The 19,160-nt window shown below is 43.7% G+C and overlaps 1 long non-coding RNA gene across 1 annotated transcript in view; it reads right to left on the bottom strand.

The window, feature by feature from the left end:
- LOC308664294 overlaps positions 1-19,160 on the bottom strand; it is a 359,871-nt gene that overhangs the window by 204,454 nt on the left and 136,257 nt on the right. The window lies entirely within an intron of this gene.

A 19,160-nucleotide genomic window follows, 5' to 3' on the forward strand; every position in this document is an offset into this window, starting at 1 on the left:
GAGGAGTTCAGTCATCATCTGACGGACAAAATCGCTCGGATCCGGACCGGCTTGGACTCTGACTGGGCAGAGTCTGATGTGGAGGAATCAGGCGGTCTTGAGCATGTTATCTGGACTGAGTTCGACCCTGTTTCCCCTGATGATGTGGACAGGATCATGGGGAGACTGAGCTCCACCACCTGTTTGTTGGATCCGTGCCCCTCCTGGCTAGCTTATGCGGCTCGGGAGGGAACACGAGGCTGGTTCCATGCAGTAATAACTGCTTCTTTGAAGGAGGGTGTCTTCCCTGCCGCCTTGAAGGAGGCGGTGGTGAGACCCCTCCTCAAGAAGCCTGCTTTGGACCCGGCTGTTTTAAACAACTATCGTCCAGTCTCCAACCTTCGCTTTCTGGCGAAGGTTGTTGAGAGTGTGGTGGCGCATCAGCTCCCTCTGTTCCTAGAGGAAACTGATTATCTGGACCCGTACCAATCGGGCTTCAGGCCCGGACACAGCACGGAGACGGCATTGGTCGCGCTGGTGAATGATCTCTGGAGGGCTAGGGACAGGGGTTGCTCCTCTGTCCTGGTCCTATTAGATCTCTCAGCGGCTTTCGATACCATCGACCATGGTATCCTGCTGCGGCGTCTCAGGGGGTTGGGAGTGGGAGGCACCGTTCTACGGTGGTTCTCCTACCTCCAGGGCCGCTCGCAGTCGGTGTTGACAGGAGGGCAGAGATCCGCCCCGAGGTCTCTCATTTGTGGAGTCCCTCAGGGGTCGGTTCTCTCGCCTCTCCTGTTCAACATCTATATGAAGCCGCTGGGCGAGATCATTCGTGGTTTTGGGGTGGGGTATCACCAGTACGCTGATGATACCCAACTTTTTCTTTCCAACCCGAACCAACCCAGTGATGCCCTCTCCGTGATGTCCCGGTGCCTGGAGGCGGTTCAGGTCTGGATGGGGAGAAACAGGCTTCGTCTCAATCCCGCCAAGACTGAGTGGCTGTGCATATCGGCGTCTCGGGTTAACCAAGTTATTCCACCTCTAATGATGGGGGGTGAGGTGTTACCCCCCGTTGATAGGGCTCGCAACTTGGGCGTCCTCCTGGATTCACGGCTCAATTTTGAAGATCACATAGGAGCCGTGACCAGGGGGGCTTTTGCACAGGTTCGCCTGGTGCGCCAGTTGCGTCCCTATCTGGACCGAGACGCCCTACGCACAGTCACTCATGCGCTTGTGACCTCCCGTTTGGACTACTGTAACGCTCTCTACATGGGGCTGCCCTTGAAGACCACTCGGAGGCTTCAACTGGTGCAGAATGCGGCCGCGCGAGTTGTAATGGGGGTTTCCCGATACTCCCATGTAACACCTCTACTCCGCGAGCTGCATTGGCTTCCGGTTGCCCTCCGGGTGAAATTCAAGGTGCTGGTTATTACCTATAGCCCTACATGGCCTGGGTCCGGGTTATTTGAGGGAACACCTGCTGCCGGCATCAAACGCCCTTCGCCCAGTGCGCTCCCACAGGGAGGGTCTGCTCAGGGTTCCGCCGGTGAGAGATTGCCGGCGGGTGACACCCAGGGATAGGGCCTTCTCAGTGGGAGCGCCTGCCCTCTGGAACCAGCTGCCGGTGGAGCTGAGGACTGCTCCCGACCTCCGATCATTCCGCCGGGGCCTGAAGACCTGGCTCTTTGAGCTCTCGGGCCCAGGCTGAGGAGAAAATTTTAACTGGGGTTTTTAGTGTACAGGGTGAATTTAATGCTTTTTAACTGGTTTTAACTTTTGTATGGTTTGATTTTTAATTCCCTGTAAACCGCCCTGAGTCCTCAGGGAAAGGGCGGTATACAAATGCAACTAAATAAATAAATAAAAATAAATAATGATTCCCTCTGAGAGGGGAGCTTCTGCCTACCTTAAAGATGGTGATGTGTTCCATCTTCAAGGTGAACTGAATAGTCCTGGAGAATTCTCCTCTAGCCTATTGCTAGTAATAAAGATTGTTGAGACGTTTGTCAAGTTACAGCTTCGGAGGGCATCTGGAGACTTCATTTGGGTTTCCTTCAAGGCGCTTAAGAAGTAGCACTAAGACACATTAATCACATTTATGTTCCACCCTATCAGTTATGTTATAGTATGCTTGGGGGTGGGGGAGGATTGGGAGTAGAGAACATGAGTGTTGTAGTAGATCTCATTTCTCTGTGGTCGGTTTTACTAAAAGGGGAGAGTTGAGCCCAAAGACCCAGATTTACAAGATGCCACAGAAGTCAATACTTCCATCCCTACTGTTTTAACATCTACATTAGGTATCCCCAACCCCCGGTCCATGGACCGGGACCGGGCCGCAGAATGTCAGAAACTGACCCTCCTAAGGAGGTGTTTCACAAACATCCTTTGAACGAACTAAGGCATCTCAGGTATAGCTCTTCCCGGGTGACTAGTGGACAAGAATATTTGAGAATGAAGGTTACAAAATGGGAGACTGAAATGGTGTTTCATGCGATACAGTTTCGAAGCACAAATATCTTACAAAAAAAATACACTGAAAGGAGGGAAAAGAGGACGGTCCTATGAGCCGATAGCGTAATTGGCTTATCCGACACAGTTATCTTAAGCAATTTATAATCTCATGGTGATTTCACAAGTAGTTCTGCAAGAGGTATTCAAGGAGATTACAAAGCCTTATGGTAATCTCCTTTTCCTGCCCTGGAAAGGATCCCCCGCTTCTAAACCGAATGGAAATTTCCATATAGTCTCTCCCTAACTTCAGAACAGGGTTGTTCAAGGTGATATGTTGTATGGATAGTTTGGGAAAGGCTAGAGCCAATGCTACTTATTTTTCAGTAATGTCCCCACCCCTCAAAAAGGTATAATCCGTAGCCGGTCTAAGTTATGAGTCCTTTCATAAAAAAGAAGGAAATACGGTAGATAATTTTGAGACCCAATAGTAGTGGATGTGAATCATTCAAGACCTTGTTTGACCAGGGCCAGAATGACATCGCTTATCATCAAGTTGTTTTATATATAAAGGGCGAGAATTTACTTTTGTAGTTAGTAAACTGTACACTATAATCCAGAACAGAATGAAGAATAACATGGGTTCCTCTCTTCCTCTTGCCTTGAAACTAGCAGAACCTTGGACATATTGGAAGCCCAGTTAGTATTTTTGCAAAGGTTCTTGGTGCAGTATGAGGCGCTCTGTATTTCTCCACTGCAGCCTATGAATTCATAGCAACGAGACACATTGATTAATATGTGCCATCAAACTGGTGTCAGCTCTTAGCGGCCACATAAATTTTCTCCTTGATGATTTATCCTTCATTTGGTCTTTCAGATCTTCAGTGCAATCATCACTACTGTAACTGAATCCACCCATCTTGCTATTGGTTGTTCTTTTTCCTTCAACCTTTGCCACATAAATCAACTCAACATAGCTTACAGCATTTTGGTTGCCAAAGATATGAGGCTAGTAATTCTCTCTTCATTAAATTGGCTGGAGTTATCCGGCTTGACAGTTGAGGCATGTTTTGACATCTGCAATGGGACCACACCTTTCACTGCTATTTTAGAATTATGGGACTTAGGATGTTAATCCGTACCGTATTCATACTCAACAGTATGCTTGATCCCATCCTGTCCTTGGCCAATGATAGGGCTAGACCAAATTTCGTACAAATTGCTATCAAATTAAATGGCTAGAAATCAAGACTTTCCTATTTCAAAAGGATTTGCAGAGCAGACTTACTATTATTATTAATTAAATAGCACTTTTCTGCTTCTACCTCTAAGATAACTTTCACTTTATTCATTTTTTTCCTTTTTTTAAAATGAGTTAGAATAAGTCAATAAGAATCTTGTTGGGCAAGGCAGAAGGAACAGGATGACATTTGACAAATAAGTGGTTTAAACATTTACAAATATATAAAAACGTTCAGGGAGCAGCCAGACTCGTTCAAGTAATTCTGGTTTACCCTCTTTGAAACGGGGTAGGATTTTCAAGGTTATGTGCCAAACATATTACAAATATTTTATAGCCAAAGTGTAAAGTTGTATGAACGACGGCGGTTGGAACTCAAGATGAATCAGTACAGGGTCAAGTTTTGTTTGCTTATAATACTCTCTATTGTATATGTTTCTTTAATGCCCTTTGCTGTATCTCTCATGTGCTTTAAAAATGTGCTTTTAAGGTGCTTTAAAAATGCTATTTTTTATTATGTAAATCGATCCCTACTAAGGACTACCGGATCAGAGAATTCCTGCCTTGTAAGGAGACAGGCCTCAAGAATGTAAGTTCCTATATGTCCTTTTTTCTTCTAGGCGGGAGGTCAATCTGTCAGAAATTAACTCACATATCAAAGGTATTGATCTGTTTCCTTTTCAGGAATGTGCCTTTAATTATTTTACATCATGAAGAGTTTTGTGCCTGAGTTCCTTTCTGGTTCTCTTATTTCTGAATCAATTATAAAGCAATTCCTTTTGTATTTGAGGTTTTGTGCTAGTTCATATTTAAATAGTTTTTGATCAGCTACATATAAGACTTATATAATTTTCTGGCTCTTCCTCTCGGTGCATCTGCAAGAGACCAGGGATTTACTGTAACCTGCTGGCTTTATAAACTATTATTCAATTGTTGATGCTTTGGCAGTGAGTTTTCCACCAGTAACCGAAATGGATACTTTTGTCCTCATGAAAAAGGCTTAAATCAGCAGAGTTTGCTGACAAAAGAGATAAGGCAATACAGAAGTTGGTGAGAAACACACATGTTCACGTTGGAGACACACACACACATGCATTGGCCTACTTACATGCATTTATTTGCTTACAAGTGGGAATTAGGGTGCAATAGATACTGATGTAACATGCTTCTCCAGCTTACTGCCCTCCAGATATTTTGTTGTTAGCTGCGAAGTCGTGTCCAACCCATTGCGACCCTATGGACAACGTTCCTCCAGGCCTTCCTCTACCATCTTCTGGAGTCCATTTAAGCTCATGCCTACTGCTTCAGTGACTCCATCCAGCCACCTCATTCTCTGTCGTCCCCTTCTTCTCTTGCCCTCAACCTTTCCCAGCATGAGGCTCTTCTCCAGTGAGTCCTTCCTTCTCATTAGGTGGCCAAAGTATTTGAGTTTTAGCTTCAGGATCTGGCCTTCTAAAGAGCAGTCAGGGTTGATCTCCTCTAGGACTGACCGGTTTGATCGCCTTGCAGTCCAAGGGAGTCGCAGGAGTCTTCTCCAGCATATATGGATCATAATATCCACTTGTTATTTGGACAGGGAAAGTAAGAGGAATAATGTTTCCACACTTTGAGACCTTCTTTCCTTCCTTCCTTCCTTCCTTCCTTCCTTCCTTCCTTCCTTCCTTTCTTCCCTCCCTCCCTCCCTCCCTCCCTCCCCCAAAAGACATCTGACTGTCCACTTTTGGAAATGGGACACAGAATTAGATGAACAGGTTTTAACTTGGCTCTTATGATTTTAGTATATAGTAAAAAAAAACACCTACATTATTGTGAAATAATGATTCCATGCCCAATGAATAAAGGAGGCTAACCAATAAAGAGAAAAGGGATACATCAGGATCTGCAGGACAGATAATAGGGTTAAAAGGGTTACAGAATTTATAGTTCAAAGGCAGGCATAACACAACTCATTCATTTCATTAGCTACATGTAAGGCAAAGATTGAATATATACATTGTCCAAACAGTAATTGGGAAGCTGGCATGTTATTCTAAATATGCTGAATGGCCATTTTCCCATTCTGAAGCTAAAATTTGGTATAGCTGTGTCCTTGTATGTGACTTGCTAATCCAGAGATAATGTGGTGGGCCTTCATTTGTTACAACTGGAAACATCATACCTACCTCACAAAGCAGAAAGTGGGAGGGGCCTGACGTAATGCTGATCAGGAACGTGATATTTAAAACACCATTTCATCAAACAGTGTCTCTCCTAAGGAAGGGGGAGAGGCAAGGCTGGCTTTGGGAATCTACTTCTAGGCCCTTACCTCTCTCCTCCAGCAGAATGCCATTCTGGAACTTATTCCTCAGGAAAAGAAGGGAACACTTCCATTTTAATACCAATACCCACCATACTGACGTGGTGGCCAGGGAAGAACTAGCTATTGACCCTTGGACTGGTAGGAAATGTTTTACATTGGTTATTGTTTGGTTTTCTTGCTGATGCTAGTTTATATCGTAAAGCAGTGTTTATTTACTAATACTGTGCTTGATTATAAGCACCTATCAAATGAAAGGACTAGAACTATAACTGACACACCTTGTACAGGTATCTCACAGCACCTTCAGTTAGCCTACCAGCTGGATCTCTCAAAGCTGCAATATGTGCCATGTTGTCTCTTTTGGAACTAAGCCAGCTTGTGAGCGAGAGCTGACGACGTGGAGCAGATCTGGGCCGTCCGCTCCTTACTACGCAAAACGGAGGAGAAAGCATGGCGGGAAAAGTCACTTACTCTAGCCACTGAAGCCAGAAGCTCCTTGGAAAGCTGGTGCTGGATTTAGTATCTGGGGCTTCAGGTTACAAATGGGGTATCTTTGTCACTTTGTTTAGTAGCCTTGAGTCGAAACCCCAATTTAGAGGTAGGTAGATCATCTTCCTCCACCCTCTTCTCTTTTGGATTCAGCTATGGCTGCCTGACCAAGGGAGCATCTGAGATTCCTCTTTGGACCAGTGAAGGAGCATGGGCTCTTTCTCCTTCCTTGGGGAAGTGCAAGAGAGGCAACGTTTTGATTCATCAACCCATTCTGCAGGGCCCGAATGGGCTTTGATGCTCTTTCAAACTTCCTCGTGGAGGAAAGTTCTTTTTCTTCTTCCTGCCCTTCTCATGTTGTGAAGAGGAAGAAGATACAGGGCAGGATGTGCAAGAGGCATTCCTTGCTTGTGCTGGCAGGAATTGGCCAGGCTACAGTAGCCTTCCTTGCGGATAGCTTCCACCTGAAGATGGAGTGAGGGTGGGAAGGAACGTTCCACTGCTGGGTAATGGGTAATGGGTAATGGAAGAGGAGAGGGGAGGGGAGTGTGATGCTTCTTTCCTTGGAAATAAAGGAGATGGAGTATGGACAGCTGCATTAAAGGTTAGACTGGGATTGAGGAGACCAAGGCAAAGGACTCTTGGCAAGGGATGGGCTGCACCTCACAAAAACAGGGGAAAATGTACTCGGAAAAAGACTGGCCCAACTCATCAGGAGGGCTTTAAACTAAAATCGAAGGGGAAAGGTGACCAATCTCTAGAATCTCTAGAACCCAAAACCAATCACAAATCCCAAGAAAACAAATCAAACAATGAGGTAGGCAGTGATGAGAAAAAAAGAAAAACTCAAACAACAATCAGGAGATGCAGGAAACATACCCACGGACAGGCATAAAGGTCTCAAATGCTTATATACAAATGCTCAAAGGTTGAGGAACAAACAGGGCGAGCTAGAAGCAATAGTACACGTGGGGGAGGTATGACATAGTTGGCATTACAGGACCCTGGTGGGACGAAACCCATGAATGGAATGGACTGATGGATGAATACAAATTGTTCAAAAGAAACAGGTCTACAAAAAGAGGAGGGGGAGTTGCACTGTATGTAAGAGAACACTACATATCTACAGAAATGCACATGATCAAAGATAAAATCTCTCCAGAATGTATATGGGACAATATAAAAGAAAAATGTGACATTGCCATAGGTGTATAGTACAGGCCACCCAACCAATCAGAAGAAAGAGATGAACTCTTTGCCAGCCAGTTAACAAATGTATGTAGGAAGCATACTGTACCACAGTAGTAATGGGAGACTTCAACTATCCAGATATCAACTGGGAGACAAACTCTGCAGTGAGCGGGAGATCAAACAGATTCCTAACCAACCTAGCCAACAACTTTGTCACCCAAAAGGTGGAGGTGAGAACTAGATGTAAAGCTATACTGGACTTAATCCTTACTAATAGCGAAGAAGTGCCAGAGGGAATTGAAATTGCCGGTACCTTGGGCGAAAGTGACCACGTCATACTGGAATTTAACATAATGCAAACAATAGCAATAGAAAGCAATCCAACCAGTGTCTTAAACTTCAAAAGAGTTGACTTTAACAAACTAAGAGAGAACCTAGGAAAGATCCCATGGATGAAAATCCTAAAGGGGAAAACAACCTAAGAAGCATGGGAAACTCTGAAAAATGCAAACATAAAAGCCCATACCAGCACAGTACCACTGAAAAAGAAAAACAAGAAATTCAAGAAGAAACCAGCATGGCTGCACAAGGATCTCTCTGACAAACTGAAAGACAAAAAGGACAAATACAAAAAATGGAAAGAGGGGCACATAACTAAGGCCAATGATCAGCAGACATCCAGAACATGCAAAGATGAAGTCAGGAAAGCAAAGGCTCAGAACGAACAAAGACTTACAACAGAAATCAAGGATAATAAAAAAAGTTTCTTCCAACACATTAACAACAAGAAAAAAGTCAAGGAAACTGTAGGTCCACTAAAGAGAGAAGATGGCAAAGAAATAACAGGCAACAGGGAGAAAGTAGAACTGCTTAACTCATATTTTGCATCAGTCTTCACACACAAAAAAACTATAGCCCAACATACCAAAAATCCACTGTAAAAAAAAACTAAAAACAAAAATTAAAATAAGCAAGAAAATGGTAAGAAAACATCTATCCGACTTTGACAAGTAAAAATCACTAGGACCCAACATATTACATCCCAGAGATCTGAAGGAGCTGGCAGATGTTATCTCAGAACCATTACACCACATCTTTCTTAAATCCTGGAGCATCGGGGGAAGTACCTGAGGATTGGAAAAGGGCTGATGTGGTTCCATCTTCAAGAAAGGGGAAAAAACAGACCCAGGAAACTACAGACCAATCAGTTTAACATCAATACCTGTGAAGATCCTAGAAAAGATACTCAAAAACAGATCTGCGAACAACTAGAAGCAATCAAATTTATAACTAGTAGCCAGTATGGGTTTGTTAAAAACAGATCATGCCAAACTAATCTTATTTCATTCTTCAATAAAGTGACTTACCCAGTAGACCAGCGGAATGCTGTAGATGTAGTATACTTTGATTTCAGTAAGGCATTCGATAAAGTAGACCACAACCTACTCCTTGGTAAGCTAGAAAAAGGCGGAATAGACAACATCACCACCAGATGGATCTGTAGCTGGCTGGCAAACCATACTCAACAAGTAGTCCTCAGTGGCACACATCCACAAGCAATGGAGCACCAAACGTTCCGTCTTAGGCCCAGTACTCTTCAATACCTTCATAAATGACTTAGATGAGGGAATTGAAGGGGAACTCATCAAATTTGCAGAAGATACCAAACTGACAGGAATAACCAACACCCCAGAAGACAAACTCAAGATCCAAAAAGATCTTGATAAACTTGACCAATGGGCCCTCCAACAAAATGAGTTTCAATGTGGAGAAAAGCAGGAAAAGTGCAGGAAAAACCAAAGATACAAGTACAGATTGGGGAAGATCTGGCTCAAAAACAGCAACTGTGAGAGGGACCTTGGAGTCCTAGTGGACAATCACTTGATTACAAGCCAGCAGTGTGTAGTAGCAACCAAAAAAGCTAATACAATCCTCAGTTGTATAAACAGAGGGATAGAATCAAGATCACGTGAAATATCATTACAACTTTATAAAGCCCTAGTAAGACCACATCTGGAATATTGCAGCCAATTTTGGTCTCCATATCACAAAAAAGATGTTGAGAGTCAGAGAAGAGCAACTAAGATGATCAAAGGCCTGGAGACTAAAACATAACGAAGAACGACTGTGGGACTTGGGTTTGACTAGCCTAAAGAAAAGAAGAAATAGGGGAGACATGATAGCAGTATTCCAGTATTTGAGGGGCTGCCAGAAAGAGGAGAGGGTCATGTTATTCACCAAAGCACCAGAGAGAAGGACAAGAAACAGTAGTTGGAAACTGATCAAAGAGAGAAGCAACCTGTAATTAAGCAGAAACTTCCTGACAGTGAGGAGAATTACCAGTGGAAAAGCTTTCCTGCAGAAATTGTGGGTGCTCCATCACCGGAAGTTTTTAAGAAGAGACTGGACAGTCTGAGATGGTATAGGTTCTCCTGCTTGAGCAGCGGGCTAGACTAGAAGACCTCCAAGGTCCCTTCCAGCTGTATTCTATTTAATATATTTAGTTTAAGCACACCTTTAGCCACTGAAAGTCACTGGATGATTTTGAATCAGACATTCTCTCTCAGCCACTAATCTCACAGAGATGAGAAGAGATCTTCAGTTTGATCTTCACAGTAGGGCAGATGAATGATGTAGACTCACCGGGCACTGAGATGAATCCATATTTTGAGTCTCCCAGAAGGAAAGGCAAATGTGGTAGTTGCTGCAATATAATCTGGATTTTGTAACCCAGAACAAGCATGTTGCTACAGAAAACAGCTTCAGTCTGCTGCAACTGACATCCAAATTTGCTACAGTCCAAGCCTAATTTAATTTCTGGACACCGTAACAAAGACAATTATTGAATAGGTTCGGGCCTATTCTCACTTGCTCCACAAGGTAAGAGTAGAACTAATGGGATGAAACTACAAGGATGTGTAGATGCAGATGAGACATTAGGAAGACGTTTCCTTGAAAATAAGAGCTGTCAATTAGTGGAATAGATTTGTGTAAGAGGCGATTTATTCCCCTTCTTTGGAAGTTTTTAGTCTAGATATTCCTCTATTGGGGGTGGCATAGTAAATCCTATAGTGTGCAGGGGGGTCGACTTGAAAACCTTATAAATCCCTTCCAACTCTCTGATTCTGTTGTCTCCCAGAAGGCATTATTGAAGGACCAGCTTAGTTTCTGGAAGAAAGAGGATGGAAACATGTTTTCTGGTTCCCACCCTCCTTGCATTATATAAATAGGTACATCTAATAATAATAATAATAAGTTGGAAGGGACCTTGGAGGTCATCTAGTCCAACCCCCTGCTAAGGCAGGAAACCCTATACCATTTCAGACAAATGACTGTCCAGTCTCTTCTTAAAAATTTTCAGTGTTGGAGCATTCAAAGAATGCAATAAGGTTTGTCTGGCATGATCTGTTTTTGACAAACCCATGTTGGCTTTTAGTGATAACTTTGTTCTCGTTAAGGTGTTCGCTGATTTGTTGTTTGATTATCTTTTCCAGAATCTTCCCAGGTATTGAGGTCAGGCTGATAGGTCTGTAGTTTCCTGGATCTGTTTTTTTTCCCTTTTTTGAAGATGGGAACTACATCAGCTCTCTTCCAGTCCTCTGGTAGTTCCCCAGTGCTCCAGGATCTTTGAAAAATATAGTTCAGTGGTTCTGAGATCACGTCTGCCAGTTCCTTGAGAACTTTGGGGTGTAATCCATCTGGTCCTGGTGATTTGAACTTGTCTAGGCTGGACAGGTGCTCACTTACCATTTTCTTGCCTATCTTAACTTGCGTTTCTATTCTGTTTTTTATGGCACTGGTTTTGGTAGGTTGACTGTTTTTTTCCCTTTGTGTAAAGACAGATGCAAAAAACGAGTTAAACAGTTCTGCTTTCTCCCTGTTGCTTGTCACATTCTTGCCACTTTCCCCCACTAATGGACCAATCATTTCCTTAACTTTTTTCTTGTTTCTTATATGTTGAAAGAAGCTTTTTTGTTATCTATAAAACCACTCCTTAATGCTTATTTACAGAGTAGGGTGGTGGATTTTTTTGGTCAGGAATTGTTTTATGTGCACTTACTTTTTCCTTCTGTTGACTTTCCTTTCTCCAAGTTCCGGTACTGTTCTGCTCCAATGTCTCTTACAAGGAAGTGCTCATTTCATTTTTTATTTGGTTTACAGAATGAGTAATCTACCATTTCATCAGATATGATGCAAAACATTTATAGAAAATATTTTTTAAAAAAAAAATCAGTATGAAGCTTAGAAGGCAAGATTGCTAAAATTTAAGCCCTTAGCCAAATTTTGGAGAAATGTTGTCATGTCTGGCTAACAGATTAGTCATGGGGCAGATATTTTGATGGCACCAAATAGCTGGTGAATAGCGCAATGACAGGTGTTTCTCAATTACTGACCTAAACTACAAGAATCTCCGAGAAGTCTTTACCAACCTGGATCAAGATTGGTCCAGACTGGTCTAGGGGGGGAAAAACAAACCCAGATCCTACTGCAGGTAAAGCTTGGAGGATATTCCCTGAACGTGAAGAGCTGCCAAGGTCTTTTTAGGGGTTGAGGTAAAGAGTAAAATACTATGAAATGCGGCTCGGGGATCCCTTTAGCTCCCTTGGCCCTTCCCGCCTGCCGCGTCCAAGTAACTGAAGCGGGCAGGAAAACATCCCGTCTCCCGCTTCGGAATCCTCTCCTCCACGTGCCTTCTCCACCCTAAGCCCCGCCCCCGCCTTTGTCACCGAGCCAATCGTGGCAGGCCTCGCGGGATTGCAGCCAATGGGGGGCACGCGGGGGCCGGCCCTCTGCGTCGGAGCGGCTTGAATTTGGCGTCCCGGAGGCTTGGCGGCTGGCTAAGCGGCGGCCGGCTGCGCAGGTGAGGGCGGCGGGGAGACCGGAGGGGCGACGGGCGGGGGGGGGGGAAATCTCCCCCTTATAGGCCAGCGGGAGAATCGCGGTCGCCCCTTGTTTTTTTGTGTGTTTTCTTAAGGGTTTCGCAACGTGCAGCGCTGTCCTGAAGCAGCGCGGATCTTTTCTTGTGTCTGCTAATGTGCTTCACCCTCCCCGGTATCTATTTCTATCTTCTGGCTCTGCCCGGCTCCCGTCCTGCATTGTCTTCCTCTTTTTTTTTCCTTTCTCTTTCCCTTTCAGATTTTTTTGTTTTGTGTTTTTTTTTCTCTTCAGAACAGGTCGAAGAGCAAAAAAATGCCTTTCTTCCCGGCTTCTCCTCACACTATTCCTGGTATAAGTGATGGGTGGAGGGAACCTCTCCCAGTACAGGTAGTCCTCGACTTACAACAGTTGGATTTAGTGACCATGCAAAGTTACAAGGGCGCTGAAAAAAAGCGACTTATCGCCATCTTTCACACTTAACGACCGTTGCAGTAGCCCCGTGGTCGTGCGATCAAAATTCAGACACCTGGCAATTGACTCATATTTATGACGGACAGAGCATCCTGGGATCATGCGATCCCCTTTGGTGACCTTCTGACAAGTAAAGTCAATGGGAAAGATGGGAGATATCTTAAGTCTTGACTTACCCAGCCTGGGGCCCTTTATGTGGTCCTGATGGAATATAACTCCCACAGTCAGATTTTGGGGGTTGATGGAGAAATCTGGAGTTCAGTCTTTACATTTTAGAAATAAGCTTTCCTATTTGGATCTGGATTATTTGCCCTATAGCAGAGGTCCCCAACCTTTTGGGCACCAGGGACCGGTTCTGTGGAGAAAGGTTTTTCCGTGGTTTTGTGTGCTGCCTGCATCCGTGGTTTTGTGTGCTGCCTGCATCCCACGGATGGGGCTTTGCTTGTTTGTGAGGACCGGTTGCTGGCATGCTGTGGCCCCTGCCCTATAGCACTGTTTCTTTGTCTTGCCAGCTGTATGGACTTAAATTTCTTCTGGAAATTCTGGGAATTGAAGTTCACTCTTCTAGACAAACACTGCTGCATAGAATCATCTTCCAAGGAAGGAGAACATCTCCTTCCACCTTCATTTCCCCTCTTGTAGCATCCATGAAAGGTTTCTAGTTGGCTTCTCTTAGTGTTTTGGATCCTGGGCTGTGTTCTTTAGAAAGGCAGGCTGGGTTCTGCTAAGCCAGGGATGTTGGCACGTTGGCCGGATGCATCCTAGCAAAACTGTGCCCACCCCATTGCCGGCAATGGCAAAAAAAAAATCGAGACATGTCGCGACACGTCCTGTGACGTTGCGAGTTTGACACCCCTGTGCTAAGCCATTGTTGTGGACATGGCCCAGTGCCCAGCTATGTGGGTTGCATCACAATTTATCCATGAGGAACTCAGGAGACTTCACAGAAGTTTTTCAATATTCTCAGTGATCTTGTCGGAAATGTCTCTGTGATCTGAAGATCCGTCTGGGTGAATCTACAGAATGCAGAAAACAGAATAATAGAGTTGGAAGGGACCCTGGAGATCTTCTAGTCCAACCCCCTGCTCAAGCAGGAAACCCTATATCACTTCAAACAACTGGCCGTCCATTCTCTTCTTAAAAGTCTCCAGTGATGAAACACCCACAACTTCTGAAGACAAGCTGTTCCACTGGTTAATTTGTCCTCACTGTTAGGAAGTTTCTCCTTAGTTCTGGGTTGCTTCTCTCCTTAATTAGTTTCCACCCATTGTTTCTTGTCTTCTCTTCTGGTGCTTTGAAAAATAGGTTGACCCCTTCTTCTTTGTAGCAGCCCCTCAAATATTGGAACACTACCATTATCTCATCTCTAGACCTTCTTTTCTCTAGACTAGTCATACCCTATTCCTGTAACCATTCTTTATATATTTTGATCTCCAAGCCCTTAATCATCTTCGTTGATCTTCTCTGCACTTTTTCCAAAGTCTCAATATCTTTTTCATAATGTGGTGACCAAAACTGGATGCTGTATTCCAGGTGTGGTCTTACTAAGGTTTTATAGAGCAGTACTAATGCTTCACATGATCTTGACTCTATCCCTCTGTTTATGCAACCAAGGATTGCATTTTTGGCTGCCGCCGCATACTGCTAACTCATATTTAAATGATTGTCCACTAGATAGAACGTCAAGATTCCTTTCTCAGTTACTGCTTTTAAACGTACATTTGGTTTTTCCTACCTAAGGAAAGAAACCTTACTTTTCTCTACAGTAAGTTTCATTTTGTTAGATAGGGCCAGTGTTCAAATCTGTCAAGATCCATTTGTATCTTGAGCCTATCATCTGGGGTAGTGACTATTCCTGCCAGTTTAGTGTCCTCTGCAAATTTGATGAGTTTACCTTCTATTCCAGGCATGTCAAACTGCGGGCCTGTGGGCCAGATGCATCATGTGAAAACCGCACCCATCCCATTGCCGGCAATAGGGAAAAAGTCCCAATATGTCACGTGACATCACATGACGTCACGAGTTTGACGTGCCTGTTCTATTCCATCATCTACTGTAAATTGTTTATCAAGATATTGAAGAGTACCAGACCTAAGATGGCCAAGTACTCTTCAATATCTTAATATTAATCAATATTAAGAATATTGATTGGAATATTTAATTTTATTTTTTTTAAATATTTTGAATATGAATTGAACATTAAGAATATTAAATTCTTAATCAATATTAAGACTTTAATACTGGCTATCAGTTATGGAGGTACAAATGGATGTGTACATTCCGAAGCGGTGCTAATTTGCTTGTCCTGCACAGGGGAAATCATGATAAGACAGATAGCAAAATACTTAGAACAAGTTTCTGGACAGACTGTACGTGGAGCTTAGTTTATATGGCACTAAAAAAGGGAGGAGAAAACATGGATGAGTAAATTCAAATTTTGCCAAGTAAAACACAATTGTGCAAACTTTACATAGTAAACATATGTGTCTCTATTTAACTTACCTTTGTTTTTTTTCTTCTCCTACTACTGGAAAGACAGAGACAGTTTTAAAGTATATGTGGGGGATGCAGGACACATCCCCCTGCATGACATCCTCAGATGCATGTCTGGGTCAAGTTAAATACATTGAGATTCATGACTGCTGAAATGAAGGGCTTCTTTATACATTGGAAAAGTATCATGGCTTCGAAAAAAGTCTAGGTAGGGCTATTCGTGTCTACTAGTCTTGATGGGAATCAATGCCATGGGAAGTAACTTCACTTAAATACTAGTTGTGATGAAACAATAATGGAAAATAGCTATCTCTCATATTTTGCTTGACAACGTTCATGATGCGTCTGGTTGGTTACAGTGAAAGCTGGACAAAATTGGCTGATCCAGCAGGGTTATTCTTATGAGAACAGAATATTCACATCGGTATATCTTCATCTTAAAATAACTACGCATCCTTTTTAAAATTTCATTTCACCTTTCTGTGCATAGAGTAATTATAATTATTTCCCCCAGAAGAAATAATTTATCACCCCTACAGAGATTTAAGAACAAGGTTCTTATATACCCAGAAGGATGTTTCTTGGGGACAAATTATATTTACTAGGCAGACAAGAAGCAACAATGATATATTTTAAAAACAAATCTTAAGAAAACCAAGATTTATCAGCCAACTGTCCTGTCCTTCAGTGTCTTGGTGATCTTTCCCCTTCTTTCCGAAGCTGCTTTTGGGGAGTTGGGTTTTAGCATGATTAGTAGTGGAAAAATCTCCCAGCATTCAGGAAAAACAGACCAAAGTCATCAAGCTGCCTGATTGTAAATGGTATGTGCTCCTTCCCCCCAACCCAAGACAGAAATTGGCTGCACTGATGGCAAAATCTAATTTCAGTGCTGATTTCACAAGACTATTCAGTGCTATCTCTGAGACAGTACAGTTGGGTGGGGTGATTGGTTGTTGGTTTTTGTGTCTTCGAGTCAGCGTTCCTGGAGACTGGCTGGACAAGTCCCTGGCCTCATTTTCAGAAGTCGCCCTTGCCTGCTTCCTAGGGCTAAAAGAAAGCTGGTGGCCCAAAGTCACCCTTCTGGCTTCCAGGCCTAAGCAGGCTAGAACTCACAATCTCCCGGTTTCTAGCCTAGTGCCTTAAGCCACTGTGCCAAAGTAGTTTAAATAAAGGTAAAGTTTCCCCCACACATGCATGCTAGTCGTTTCCGACTCTAGGGGCCGGTGCTCATCTCCGTTTCAAAGCCAAAGATCCAGCGCTTGTCCGAGGACGTCTCCGTGGTCATGTGGCCAGCATGACTAGACACCAAAGGCGCACGGAATGCTGTTACCTTCCCACCGTAGTAGTCCCTATTTTTCTACTTGCATTTTTACGTGCTTTTGAACTGCTAGGTTGGCAGAAGCTGGGACGAGTAACAGGCGCTCACTCTGTTACGCGGCACTCGGGATTCGACCCGCCAAACTGCTGACCTTCTGATTGACAAGCTCAGCGTCCCCTAAACTGTATAAGCACATACAAGGGATATTGCTGGAGTGCTCCTGAGGAAAAGCAGAGTGGTGGTGGTAACCATAACTACTTCCCAGCGTCTTCTACTTGGGACAGTCACATCCCCATGGCTTGGCTATCCTAGTTTTGACCCCAGACCTCCCTAACTGGAATGGATTTCTTTGGTGCTTGCTTTATTATTCTCTCTGTTCTGCTTTTTCCAGTTACCTAGTCAGTTGTTGGTCCACTTTTATTCTCCCTTCTCTTTCCAGAGGAGGCTGTGGTGCTATTTATTTATTGAATACCTTGCCTGTCAGGGAGAAATGAAAACAGTGTATGTGTTGCTCCCTCTGCCTATTTTTCCCCACTATAACAACCCTGTGAAGTCACAGAGAGAATACAGCTGGCCCAAAGTCTTGCACTGGGGATTTCCTAGACCTAGTCCAATTCTTTAACCATTAGATCACACAGTTAATCCACTGCCTGTTCCCAATTATGATCTAATCCTGATCTTCCAGCCTAGCCTAGCCTAGATGATGCCCTTCGTTCTTTATTTATGTATTCTTTGTTCTTCCTTCCTTCCCCCCCCCCTGCCCCGCTCTTTCTTTCTTTTCATATGCCAATCTCATATATATGACCCTGGGTGGCTTACAAATAATTAAAAACAACATAACACCCCCCCAAAAAAAACAATATAAAAGAAACAATTGAAAGAACAAGAAAAACCATAAAAGGAAAAAAAACCTAACAATATAGAAAACATAAACATAATATTAAAGCCATCATAAAAATTAATAAGATTCACAGCTGAGGTAATCACATTTAACAGTAACACTCTGTCCCTGGCCTGTGATGACTCTGCCACATTCCCTGGTTTCCTTGCCCATCGGGCCAAGCCGTGCTGTTTTCAGGATCTCTTGAAAGACCAGAGGTTAGCGGTGTGGTGTGGGGGTGTGGATGTGTGGGTGTTTCTTCATAGGACTCACTGAAGACTGGCCTCTTGTTCTATGGAACACAAAGGACTATTGTCTTGGAGAATCTCCCTCCACCCTTCACCCACTTCAGATAAAGGTTCCAGTGGAGTAGTACATAGGGCTTTGTGAAAGATTCCCTAACACAATAAGTAGAAGGATTAGCGCTCCTTTTTAAAGAGGGTTGTGTTGGTGAAACAGACCCACCTAATGAGGGCAAGTCTCTCCAGGGTTCCAGGGTCACCAGCTTTCTGGCAGTGAAAGCCAGCTGGAGAAAGAGCATCAACAGAGGGTTGAGAGAGACCTCAGTCATGGGGATGAGCAGGCAGGGTGTTTTTTTTGGGGGGGAGAGGGACTGTTATGATCAACTGTTTGTCCATCTCCTGGACACTATTTGGGGAACTGGCCTTTGATCCCACTTCCCGCCCACTTAGCTGGCTTCCTTCGATATTTGAAGTGCAGTTCATGGGGGCTCCAGAATGTCCCAAATCTCAGATCTAGCTTTTCAGAGCAAACAATAGGCTGGGCATTTTTGACTGTCTTCGAACAGAAATCAACTCAAGGCTGCCACTTTCCAAAGCAGGGGAAGCAGCCATTCCTTTCTTGCAAAACCAGGAAGGATGTCGAGATAAAAGGAAGTGAAGCCCTCACCTCCTTTGGTATTTGCCCTTTGTTGTCTTCCTAGGACTGAGAGTGACTGGTTCAAGGTAACTACCCGGCCTAGTATCTAAGATGGGACTAGACCAGGGGTAGGCAACCTTGGCTCTTTTATGACTCATGGACTTAAACTTCGAGAATTCTTGAGCCAGCTATGCTGGCTCAGGAATTCTGGGAGTTGAAGTCCATGAGTCATAAAAGAGCCAAGGTTGCCTACCCCTGGACTAGACTCATGATCTCCCAGTTTCTAGCCAGTTTCTAGTATGATGGCTAGCACTAACTAGGACTTGCCTTTAATTTGTCCCCACAGCCCTACTTGTGTCGCTACATTAAGAATTAGGCAGTTAATTCTGTAGATCTTCAGCACCAGAGGGATTAAAGAGCAAATATTTTAATCTGATTAGATGAAATGGAATTGGATTTTAATTACTAGATCTGCCTTCTGCCTTGCTACCTGTAAAATAGCTTGATGCCATGAGATCTCTCACCCAACATATTCTGCTGTTTGCAGGCTTGGCTGGTAGAGCAGCAAACAGCAAGGTGTGTATTGCGTTTGGTG

This window comes from Vipera berus, assembly GCF_964194415.1.
Source record: "Vipera berus genome assembly, chromosome: 2".
Taxonomy (NCBI): domain Eukaryota; kingdom Metazoa; phylum Chordata; class Lepidosauria; order Squamata; family Viperidae; genus Vipera; species Vipera berus.